This window comes from Callorhinus ursinus, unplaced genomic scaffold (assembly GCF_003265705.2).
Source record: "Callorhinus ursinus isolate GAN/ISIS: 27379988/994484 unplaced genomic scaffold, GSC_fseal_2.0 scaffold59, whole genome shotgun sequence".
Taxonomy (NCBI): Eukaryota; Metazoa; Chordata; class Mammalia; order Carnivora; family Otariidae; genus Callorhinus; species Callorhinus ursinus.
The window spans coordinates 3,160,165-3,173,299 of NW_027397121.1; the positions used below are offsets into that span (position 1 = coordinate 3,160,165).

The 13,135-nt window shown below is 40.3% G+C and overlaps 1 protein-coding gene across 2 annotated transcripts in view; it reads right to left on the reverse strand.

The window, feature by feature from the left end:
- The window catches only part of ZFAND3 (zinc finger AN1-type containing 3), a 329,473-nt gene that overhangs the window by 314,425 nt on the left and 1,913 nt on the right, over positions 1–13,135 (reverse strand). The gene's annotated exons all lie outside the window — the stretch shown is intronic.

The window sequence follows — 13,135 nt, forward strand, 5'->3', positions numbered from 1 at the left end:
CACACACACACACACACACACACACACACACACACACACACACACACTCTTATAACCCAACAATTCTACTGCCGGGTATATACCCAAAGAGAAATGAGTGCTTATGTCCACCAAAGACACATGCAAAAATGTTCATAGCCACATTATTCATAATATCCCCAAACCAAAAAGCTCCAAAAAGTAGAAAGGATAAATTATGCTATCATACAATGGAATACCACAAACCAATGAAAAATCATTACCTCTCTACACAAATGTAGATGAATCTCACAGTCATAATGCTGAGGGGGAAAAGTCACATATAAAAAAATACTGTATAATTCCCATTACAAAGAATTAAAATGCAGGCAAAACTAATCTATGGTGATAAAGGTCAGAAAAGGTTGGGGGTATCACCTGGGATAGGGAATAAGGAGACTCCTGGTGGGATGTTGGAAATGCACTATGTGTCGATCTGGGTAGGTGGTGGTTATATACTTAACGTACACGTGAAAAGAATCATCAAGCTGTACATAAAAATTCAAGAAGAGAATGAGAATACAAGTCAAAGACTGGAGAACATTTTTCCAAAAGACGTATCTGATGATCAGATTGTTATCCAATATACACAAAGAACTCTTAAAACACAGTAAGAAAACAAACCCAATTAAAAAATAGGCAAAAGACCTGAACAGACACCTCACCAAAGAAGATGTACAGATGGCAAATAATCATCTTGAAAAGATGCTCAACATCATGTATCATTAATGAATTGCAAATTAATGAAATACCACTACATATCTTTAGAATGGCCAAAATTAAAAACACTGACAACAAATGCTGGTAAGCATGTGGAGGAACAGACACATTCATTCACTGCTGCTGGTGGGAATGCAAAATAGTACAATCACTCTGGAAAATAGTTTTCACAGTTTCTTACAAACTAAACACAGTCTTAACATAATCCAGTAATCACATTCCTTGGTTTTCCCAAGCTGAAACCACGTCCACACAAAAACCTGAACATGAATGTTAAAGGCAGCTTTATTCATAACTGCCAAAACTTGGAAGCAATCAAGATGTCCTTCAGTACGGGGCGCCTGGGTGGTTCAGTCGTTAAAGCGTCTGCCTTCAGCTCAGGTCATGATCCCAGGGTCCTGGGATCGAGCCCCGTGTTGGGCTCCCTGCTCAGCGGGAAGCCTGCTTCTCCCTCTGCCTCTGCCTGCAGCTCCGCCTGCTTGTGCTCTGTCAAATAAATAAAATCTTCACAAAAAAAAAGATGTCCTTCAGTAGGTGAATGAATAAACAAACCGTGGCACATCCAAATAAGGGAATATCATTTGGTGCTAAAAAGAAGTGAGCTATCAGGCCATGAAGTCATGGAGTAAACTGAAATGCGTATTATGAAGTGAAAGAAGCCAATCTGAAAAAGCTACATACTCCAACCATATGACATTCTGGAAAAGGCAAAACTATGGAGACAGTAAAAATATCAGTGATTGCTCGGGGGTGGGGATATGAATAGACATAGCACAGAGAATTTTTAGGACAGTGAAACCATTCTGTATGATACTATAATGATAAATATATGTCATCATACATTTGTCAAAACTCACAGAATACACAGGAGTGAACTCTAATGTAAACTATCGACTTCTGAGTGTCAATGAGGGTTCACGGACAATTAAAAGTACCACTCTCGTGGGGGATGCTGACAGTAAGGGAGATGGGGGGGCGGTGACGGGATAGAAGGGAACTCTCTGTACTTCCTGTTCACTTTTGCTGTGACTCTAAAATTGCTCTAAAACAATATTTTTAATTCATCGAAGCATACACTTGAGTGCAGTAAACTAAATTATGTTTCAATAAAAAAGTAGAAAAAGAGATCTAAGAAGAAAAAAATTGGGGGCGCCTGGGTGTCTCAGCCGTTAAGCAGCTGCCTTCAGCCCAGGTCACGATCCTGCGGTCCTGGGATCAAGCCCCGCATCGGGCTCCCTGCTCCGCAGAAGCCTGCTTCTCCCTCTGCCTGCCGCGCCCCCTGCTTGTGTGCTCACGCTCGCTCACTCTCTCTGACAAATAAATCTTAAAAAAAAAAAAAAAGAAGAAGAAATATTTAAGGTAATCTATGGCATTAGAAGTCAGGATAGTGATTACCCTTGAGCAGAATGAGCTGGTGACTGGAGAAGATACAAGTGGGGCCTCCTGGGGAATAAGAATGCTATGTCTTGATATAGGTGCTGGTTACCTGCAGGTATATTCACTTTGCAAAAATTCATTTCACTATATACTTTAGATGTATGCACTTTCACTATACGTATTACAATTCAATCAAAAAGTTTACATTAAAAAAGTGTACAATGAAAGCACAGACATGCCATCTAATTCACCAAAAAATATGTTCAATCTGTCTAAAACGTATCTTCTCTTCCCCATAAGTCAGTCATCTTCCAGACAGAATCTCTTCAACTTAAGAAATTCCAAAGTATAAACTTTTTTCTACCAAATAAAATTCTGCACATCACTGACAAACGGCATTAATCACTGTATCTACAATTCCACTTTCAATTTAGGAATAAATGCATTCACAAACAACCTTTCAAAATCTAGCCAGCTTCTAAGTAGAACTTCTATACCCACCACATACGACTGACACCATCTTTCATCCAGTTGCACATGTCAGAAATCTTGCTGCCTCTCTTCTCCTTTCCACCTTCCCATACCTCATCCAATCCGTCTCTGCTCTTAAGAGTCAAGCCCTCTCTTCAGTCCTCACCAACTCAGTGCTATGGACTGAAATGTCTGTGTCCCCCCAAAATTCATACATTGAATGCCCAATGTGATGGTGTTTGGAGTTGAGACCTTTGGGAGGTGATTAGACCATAAGGGCACTGCCCTCATGAATGAGATTAGTGCCCTTAGAAAAGAGGCTGGAGAGATCCCTTACCCCTTCCACCCACATGAGGTTACAGTCAGAACACAGCATAATCAATGAGGAAGCAGACTCTCACCAGACTCACGGATTCTGCCAGTGCCTTGATCTTGGATTTCCAGCCTCCAGAACTATGAGGAACAAATTTTTGCTGTTTATAAGCCACCCAGTCTGTGGTATTTTGTTGTAACAGCCTGAATGGACTAAAATATCCAGATTTCAGCCTATATTCATTCTTAGCTTTCCTACTCAGAGTTCCTTTACCTTGGGTCCACAGACCCCATAGTATATAGATAGAAGTATATTTAGATGTAAGTGGTTTCCCTTCATAATCATAGGTGTTTTATTTTATGCATTATTCCCGAAAAGAGGTCCACGGTCTTCATCAAACTGTCAAAGGGATCCATGGCCCAAAAAGGTTTAAATGATCTAACTGGACTCTGCTTCCAGGCTTATACTCTCCAATTCTCCTCCACACTGCTGCCAGGTATTTTTTGAAACATAAATATCATCTGTCATCCATCCTTAAAATCCTTAAATGGTCCCAAATGCTTCCAGGATAAAATCTAAAAACAGCATAGCAATCAAGTATGCTCATAACTGACCCCTGCTCATCTCCTCAGCTTCATCTTGCCTCTTGCCATACACTGCTGCTAACATACTGAGCTGTATCTGCAATTCTCTGAATTTGCCATGCCTTCTCACTCCTCTCTGCCTTTGCACAAGCTGCTCCCCCTGCCTTTTATACCCAGCTTAAGCACCATCTCCTCAGAGAAGCCCTCCTGGCCATCCTCCACTCCCACTCTCAGTAAGATGCCCTGTCAGTGCTCACATCACTCTGTGATGATCCCTCCAAGGCAATTTCCTCACAGTGTTTGGTCAGTTTATTGGTCTGCCTCCCCTTCTACACTGTTAAGCTTTCCTAGGGCAGAAGCCAAAGCAGGGTATATCATGCCTAACAGAGCTCAAGACCACAACAGAGTACTCAACAAATGCTTACTGAACAAGAGATTAGTCTTGGAAAAAGCCAAACTGGACAAACGCTGGTCTGAAACCTCATCAACTAATTAGGTGGCACTGATCTGGAGACTGCCATTAGCGCAAATTGCCCAGTTGAGGTAAGATAGTTCTGCATCTACTAATCTACCACCAATGTTCCTTCACTCAAGGCTGGGAAGTTAGCCTTTAGTAAATGTAATTACCATGGTCAGGCAATGTGCCAAAGGCTTGACAGGCATTAGAGCTCACTAAACCTCAAAGCAATTCTAAAATATTCTTTTTTATTATTATTTTGAAGATAAAGAGGCAGAGAGGTAAACTACCCAAAGTCAAGCATAAAGTTTCCAAGTCAGGTTTTAAACTCAGGATTCCGATTCCAAAGCCCATGCCTAGCCGCTGAACTCGGCTGGTTTTCTGGAGATAAGAGATCAGCATGCCCTTGGGAAGAGCCTGGATTGGATGAGAGGCGACCTTTCATTAGCCAGTCAGCAAATAGAAAGGTCTTATTCCCCAGGCAGCACTACTATTAAATTCTTTAACATTTAATGTAACCTCCCCCTGTAAGTATTAGTTGCAAAATCTAGAGGGGCTTATGAGATTTGTTTTTCCAAGAACAGTAAGTAAAGCTAGTGAACAGCAAGTAAAAATGGGTGAAACTCTGTTGAACTCTCCATCGGACTCTCCATCGGGATTGAGAAGGGAGAAGAAAAATCCATCTCACAGATAGAGTTGGTTGTGGCAATACCAATAAGGGAAAGAAGGTAGATGGAGTCTCCACAGCCTGCTACAAAGAGACACCACGAAACACCATCCTTTAACTGGCTGAAAAGGTGTCTTTGAGCTTAGAAAAAGAAAGAGCCCAGGGGGTTCTAAGAGATGGAACACCAATCTGCTGAAAGCTGCTGCATTTCCACTAAACTTTAGCTTGGAATGTGCACCACAGCTCCTATTCTATGATCTTTAGCACTTCCCTGCAAGAACCCAGGGGACTCACACCCTGCACTTCTAGAGAAGACAGCGTGTTCTTTAATCCCACCCACCACCTGTTCACATTCGTTTCTCTAGCCCTTACAGATGCAGCCACCTCTCATATTTTGACTAGAAAGTGGTGACCACAAGGGGCGCCTGGGTGGCTCAGTCGTTAGGCATCTGCTTCCGGCTCAGGTCATGATCCCAGGGTCCTGGGATTGAGCCCCGCATCGGGCTCCCTGCTCCGTGGGAAGCCTGCTTCTCCGGCTCCCACTCTCACTGCTTGTGTTCCCTCTCTCGCTGTGTCTCTCTCTGTCAAATAAATAAATAAAATCTTTAAAAAAAAAAAACAGAAAGTGGTGACCACAAAGCATCTTCATTCCTAATTACCACCACTCCACTTCCATCTGCATTTCCCCATCTTCATCCCCCTCACACTCCAGTCTTCCCCTTGACCACCTTCTGTGTCCTTCCTCTTCCAACTCATCCTCAAATCTAGTTGATACAGACCTGTCCAGTGACTTTTTTGCACCCCAAATTTAAAGGCAAAACCAACACAGTCCATTCTTCCTAGTTCCTAACTCCAACCAAAACAACATACAACGTAACTAGTGAAAACTATTCAGGTAAACCTAGGGAGCATTCAACTAGAATACCTCCCTAGTCACTAGGCAGTTTAAAACCAAGGATAAGAAAATGGAGTCTTTAGGGACATACACTTCTATTCAATAGAACAGGTTTTTCAATAGAACTGTGGCTATCATTTTCTAAACTAATCCATACTGATACTGAGATTATAAGCCCCTAAAGACACCCAAGTATATACCATGCCATCTCCATACTTTCCCTCAAGATTGTATCTTTATAATTTAAGTCACAGCAACTATTCCCTGATTATATCCTGCCCAATATGCAATGAAGAAAAAGATTAGCCTTACAAATAAAATGCACTGTTTGAGCACCTCTCACTGGCAGTGGAGGGAAGAGTGCGTGACAGGTGACAGGGAGAGCTAATTAACAGTGACCTATCCACAGAAACAGGGAATATAGGCCTCAAAGATTATATGAACATCCCCCCAATCAACAAAAGAATAAAACAAAAGTTCCCCTAAGCAAACATTTCTACAGATCAACATCAAGAACACTCCTTTATTTTTAAAGGTGAGTAGCACAGCTTTGTGTTACATTAAAAGAGAAAGACAAACTACATAAAATCATGTAAAGTCATATACTGTGAAGATTTTATATACACATGCAAAGTTTCATATGCAAACATACACAGACTTGAAAAACCTGGTTTTCTAGATTTCAGTGGCAACTGAAGAAGAAAACAAGAAATACCATCCATTCCTTCCCAGGTGCAAAAACCTAGAAATCGTAAATCTAGAACAGAACTCACACTGAAATATATCATACCTTCTTCCCACCTCCAGTTTATTTTTTATTATTTTTTGCTGGTTAATATATTTCTGGACAGTTTAAATATGATTGTATTATTTAATACAACAGAGCCTGTCTGCAAATTAGAAACACAAAATGCTGTGGTGTGGTCTGCTCTCATCCCTCCCACCAACCACCCACAGCCAGGGTGATAGCAAGCTCCCAGGACATTCTTCTGCCCTAATCACACCTGCCTACAATACAGGACATCTGGTACTGTTGAATGAATAGATGCACCTTCTTCCCACTGCATTCTTCCTTCCTCTGGTCAACAGCTGCAGCCACAACTCCAGATGTCCAGCACTGTTTGCAGCTCTGTCCCCGAGCCTCAGGAATGACATGGCGTTTTCTTTCAATTTGTACCATTCCCTCAGCCTGGTGCATCACAGTAGTTTTGCCCACTGCTGCTGGATATTTCAATTCATTCCACCTTCTTCTGTACATGGGAACTTGAATTTACCAGAAAATCCAATGCACTCATCCCCAATCACATATCAAAAGCTGCCATATCAGATTTACATTTGTAAAAACAAATATTCCTCCACAAGAGTCACAGTCCAAAGGTGAATACCTTCAAAAAGTCTCTCACTAAAGAGAAAAAAAAAAAACAAAACTGATTCTCCATTAGTCCAATACCTCCCTGTATAGGTCTCTGAGGTTGCCAGTTTAAGAATGCTAAGAAAAGAGCAAAGATGATTGACTTAAAAGCTAACATAAAAAAAAAAAACCTGTTCAAATTATGGACTAACTTGTACTGACATTTTAATTCCCAAACTGATCAAAGGAACACTTCCCAGTAATCTGAATTAACAATAGCATTGCTTCCCCCAATAGAAATAAAATGTTAGAGCTGCAAAGAAACTTAGAGCTAAATTAGACAAGTCCCTCATTTTCAAAAGACAAGAAAACAGGGGTCTGAAGAACTCACAAGAAAATAGGCTTGAAAATGTCAATTATATCTCAACAAAGCTGAAAAGAGAAAAAAATAGGCTTGAAAATCCTGGTTGTCTATCAGGTCAATGTTCTAGAAGAGCACTGTCCCAAAGAACTTTCTGGAAGGATGAAGTGTTCTATGTCTGTATTCCCCAAGAGGGTAGCTACTGAGCTGTGAATACTTAAAATGTAGCTAGTATAACTCAAGAACTGAATTTTTTATTTAATTACTATGAATTATAAGTCGCTATATGTAGCTAGTGGCTACCATAATGCCTAGCACAATTCTAGAATATGTTCTTAGATTCTGATTTTTAAAACAAAGTTGCTTAACCTCTCTTCTGCATTTAACACATACAGTAAATTTCTTCTTCATGTCTAAAACATCTCATTCAGCAACCTAATCTTGTTACATAGGGACCCAGTCCACCGCAGGATCAGCCTGTTTCTCAAAGCCCCTAGCAGAACTGAGTGACAATTATGTCATCCACCCGTTTGGAATGAAGTCCCTCTTTTACAAACTGCTCTGATACAAGTCCCACACACCCAACAAGCCTGAATATGGATGATTTTTGAAGTGTCTCATTAAAATTATACCAGTGTTGGGTTGTGACCAGTCAATTCCTACACGTGGCATTGTACCAAACTTTACCTTTCTTCAAAAAGAAAAAAAGAATTTTAACCTCGATCTTTATGATTATAGGATTCTGAAACTTTGTATCAGTTTGCACACACACAACCTCTTTATGATCTAATAAAAATCCAAAATTATATTAGTTCTCACAGTCTTAGTATTCTGTTCTCAGTAAATACATTTAACATGCTGGGTTCTTTTTTTTTTTTTAAGATTTTATTTATTTATTTGACAGAGAGAGACACAGCGAGAGAGGGAACACAAGCAGGGGGAGTGGAGGAGGGAGAAGCAGGCTTCCCAGCGAGCAGGGAGCCCGATGCGGGGCTCGATCCCAGGACCCTGGGATCATGACCTGAGCCGAAGGCAGGCGCTTAACAACAGAACCACCCAGGCGTCCCTGGGTTCTTTTCTTAAGGACTTTATTCATTTCGAAAGGTTCTTAGCCTGGGGCGCCTAGGCGTTGCAGTCAGTTAAGCAAGTGTCCTACTCTTGGTTTCAGCTCCACCGGGATCTCAGGGTCATGAGATAGGGCCCTGTGTCGGACTCTACTCTCATCGCAGAGTCGGCTTGAAATTTTCTCCTCTCCCTCTGCCCCTCCCGCTCATGCTCATGCTCGAGCTCTCCTCCTGCATGTACTCGCTCTCCTTCTCTCTCTCCCTCACGCCCTAAAATAAATTTTTAAATCTTTAAAAAAAAAAGATTCTTAGCTCTCTGATTTTTCGACCTAGGAAAAGGTTAGTCTATGAGAACTAATGTTAACTTTAATACCACTGAGGATTAAGAAGAAATTTAATAAGTCAAAACTTTTAGGTACGACTTAAAGTACTGAGTTCTCTTTTTTAGGTAGGAGGACAGTAAATGGGAGAAAAGGATAATACCGAAAGACCTGTATGTCCTGTACGTTAACTGGATCTAACTCTAAAAAGCTGTTGCCTCAAGCTAGTGTAAACAAAGACCATGTTTCCTTAAAAAAAAAAAAAAAAACACCTCTGTGTTCTGTCACATCAAAGGGACAAATTTTATGTTTTCTCAATACCCAAATGTAATCAGGAAAACAGAGCAAGTAGATAAACGTACTGACAGTGAATATATCATTATATCATGTCACATCTTCAGGTGCGCATAATACTCAAAAATGCAAAGTAAAACTGCACAAATGAGCTGTTTTGTTTTTAAGGGACTGTTTAAGGGGGCTTTATAATCAAGGGATAATTAGTGACATCACTGGAATAAACATTCTACTGATTATCTAGTAATTCATGCTGTATTCACTTGAACTTGAAAGCCCAGGTTAAGCTGGTTGAAGTGTCGCAACATGTTCTAACTGGGAGACTAAGGCTGAAGAATCCAGGGCCCTACACTGTTCAGAGCTAGGCACACTAGCCAGATGACTAATGAAGTGACAGAAACAGAGTTCTACATCAATTCCCAAGGCCTGGGCTCAGAGGGAGAAAAAAGAAAAAAACAGAGATTCTATTTAAGCTAACTAGTTAATACCTTGTGATTCCCAAAAGTAAAATGGAATAAAACAAATCATCTTATATTTCAATCAACCTTCTACTAGTAACCTCTTCAGGAATGGAATACAGTTTGTAAGAGGACTCGATCTCTGCCTAACCCCCATTTTATTTAAAATACATCATTATCTAGCATATCTAGTTGGTGAATAAAACGCTTCAACAGAATAGATCACAAAAAAATACTGGTATCTATTTCCTTAAAGAAAATGTATCCGTGTGATATTTATTTTATGACACGATTCATTAAGAGCTTATTTTTTATCAAAAACAATGAATGGTTTACCAAATAAATTCCGTATTTAAATACTCCATTATTCCCTAAATATGAGACTGCACATTTATGTATACTATACTTTAAAATTATGAAAGAGGGGTGCCTGGGTGGCTCAGTCGTTAGGCATCTGCCTTCGGCTCAGGTCATGATCCCAGGGTCCTGGGATCGAGCCCCGCATCGGGCTCCCTGCTCCACGGGAAGCCTGCTTCTCCCTCTCCCACCCCCTCTGCTTGTGTTCCCTCTCTCGCTGTGTCTCTCTCTAACAAATAAATAAAATCTTTAAAAAATAAATAAATAAAATTATGAAAGAAATAATACTTCCCAAAATTTTCCGTATTACATTACAATAGAGATGCTCCCCAATTGTAAAAGCAAAATATCAACAATTGGATTTTTACATTTAATAAGTAAAATTAGAAAAAAAAAGTCCATCTTTCCCCATCCTATCTAATTATCCTTTTTTATTATTCTGCAATATTCAGTACATTAGCGTCTTAGTCTTCTTCCTCTTTTTTGGAATGTCTGCTCTTCCAAAAACTTTTGAAAATACCTCTGAATTTACATGTATTAGTACGTTTTTACTGTCTGAACAATTTAAAAGGTAGCTTCAATTACTAACACTTATACCTGTGTAGTTTAAAAGTGCTTTTGTGTATAAGTATATTTCAACTAAAAAAAATACTATTTCACTTCAGATTTGACTATTACAAACTAGCATGTTTTTCGCATGATTACAGAATGCCTAAAAATGAGCCAAGAAAACGTTCACATTTCACTAAAAGTTTTAAGTACATATCTCAGGGAAAAAACTACTTATGATCAATGACTCTAAAAGCATTGTATACACCATGCAAACACCTTACAAATTTTTTTTAAGATTTTATTTATTTATTTGACAGAGAGAGACACAGTGAGAAAGGGAACACAAGCAGGGGGAGTGGGAGACGGAGAGGGAGAAGCAGGCTTCCCGCTGAGCAGGGAGCCTGATGCGGGGCTGGATCCCAGGACCCTGGGGTCCTAACCTGAGCCAAAGGCAGAGGCTTAACGACTGAGCCACCCAGGCGCCCCACCGTACGACTTTTATAAAGAGGTAAATCTTCAACAATTTCCAAGGTAGCTATGCTTCCCAGTGGAGAAATGCTCTCTATAAAATAATAACTTAATTACTTGCACACAATTATACAATATAAACCAAGAGAAGGAAAAGTAGAAACTTTACTCGTTCAAGCACTCAACACACTTGCATTGTATGCTCCTCTTGTCATTCCATTTTCTAATTGCATTCCCACAAGCAAGACCTCACAGCTTTCCTATCTAACCCAGCCCCACTGACTGGTGTCCTGACTCAACAGCAGCCTAAGTCACTACAGAGAAGAGCAGTCCTAAGGAACTGCCTTCAATCTACTGGTGCCAGAACATTCTGGCTAGAGGCTCCTCTGCAAAGGGCTGGGTGTGGGCCGTGGCTAGCTGACTTTATAGACATACGGCTTCCACAGAATGCAATGCTGACTGAAGTTTTCAGATAACACACTCACCTTCATTTTCATCAAAGGAAAAGGCAAAAGATACCTCCTGAATGGCTTTCACAGCTACCTACTTCTCTCCATTCTCCCTGGCTACTACTACTACTCCAATCATCCCTACTCTGGGTTACTCCTCCTGACAAGACTTCTGAACCTCTGGCAACTCCCCACGAACATAAAAACATCACATTCAAACACACAATCATATCCACACACCCAGGCCACTCTCAACATCATCCAATCTTTCACGTTAAAGAAAATCACGTCACTACCTGCTCAAGGTTCTCCCATAGTTCCTTAGTGAACTCAAGATAAAAGTCCAAAGATTTAGGCATTGCCTATAGAGTCCTGCATCACCAACTTCTCTCACCATCTCTAGTGGACCCCCCCCCACAATCTACCAATCAACCCCAATGAACTTCTGGTTCCTCAAATGTGGAGTGCTCTCTCTCACATCCAGGCCTTCATCCATGCTACTCCCTCCGCGTGAAATAAACTCTATTTCCATTCTCTCCTAGCCTTCCTGCAGGCCTAGGCTGGTGTCACTTCCTCCAGGCTACGTTCCTCTACCTCCACCTCAATTAGGGTAAGTGCCCCTCCCATCGCACCCTATACCAATCCTAACACACTTTATTCTGTCCCTTTACTTTTCTATGCCCTCTGCCCCCAGAGGATGGGGCCAGTGCCCTTGTCCACCACTGTATTAGAGACACCCAATTATTTGTTGAATATATTCAAGTTTACTTAATGAACATAGCATGAATGTGGCCCATACAATAAGGGACAATGTTCAAAGCCAGTTATGATAAAACTAGGCAGCAGTATCATTACACTTTGGTATAAAATGCAAACTACACAGCTACCTACAAACTCCTTTAGAAAAATTTAAAGCATTACAACATTAAAAAAGAACTCTCTTCAACATAAAAATATTAGTTTTGTGCTCCCAACTCCTGTTAGGCAAACTGCAGTTCCTAAAAAGGGCCAAATTGAAAGTAACAAAAAAGCAGGCCTGACTGCTTATAGGTCAGGTATGGGATCAGTTTAACTATTCCTCCCTGCAACTATCAAACTTTCTTGGCATTATTCAGAACTCTGCTGGCTAAAAGTAAAAGGCTATTCCATTTCCTTAATTTCTCCATCTTGCTGTAAGTCTTTCAGTAAGGGTTCCACTCATGATAATGGTCCCAAGGACATAAACGTTGCCAGGAAACAAGCCTCTGAAACAACCTGGGCATTAGTTGCCATTGGCAGCTACTTTCTTTGAGCCACATGTCTTCTTATGAGTTACAATCAGAGGCTTGTGACACCAGATTTTTCTAGGGCAGTAGACGGATATCATAAACGTGATGGTACCAAGCACTCTGGAGAGCTCACCAGCTCCACTCTAAACTCCCTGTAAGCAAAAGGCAAGTTATCCACCCTCTTAAGCCTCAACTTCCTCATCTATAAAGAGATAATGGTTCTACCTTCTAAGATTTCTGGGAATTAGATGACCTGTGAAAGCGCTTAGCAGACAACCCAATTACTAGGAAGACTATAAAACCTAAAATATTTTCACATCTTCAAAACCTTTGGTAATACCATAACTTATTTTTGACTAACATCTTTCCACCAGGAATTTTTTGAGAAAGAAAAGGCAGAAAGATGCGAAAATGAGAATCTATTTCTTTGTTGCGAACTTTGAATTTGACAAATTCCACAGAAAACTACATTAAGATCCACTTTCTAATCTTTCTCTGCACTCCCCCAAATCAGACTTAATCTGTACCTCAACCATTCCTAACACCTGGGAGATAGCAAAAATAAAATACTTAAATACATCTTCCCAAGATGTTCTCGCCGAAATAATCATTTCCTTACTGCCTCTATGCACCTTGAAATCTACTATGTCTTATAGGAAAATTTAAAAAAAAAAAAAAAAGAAAAGAAAAA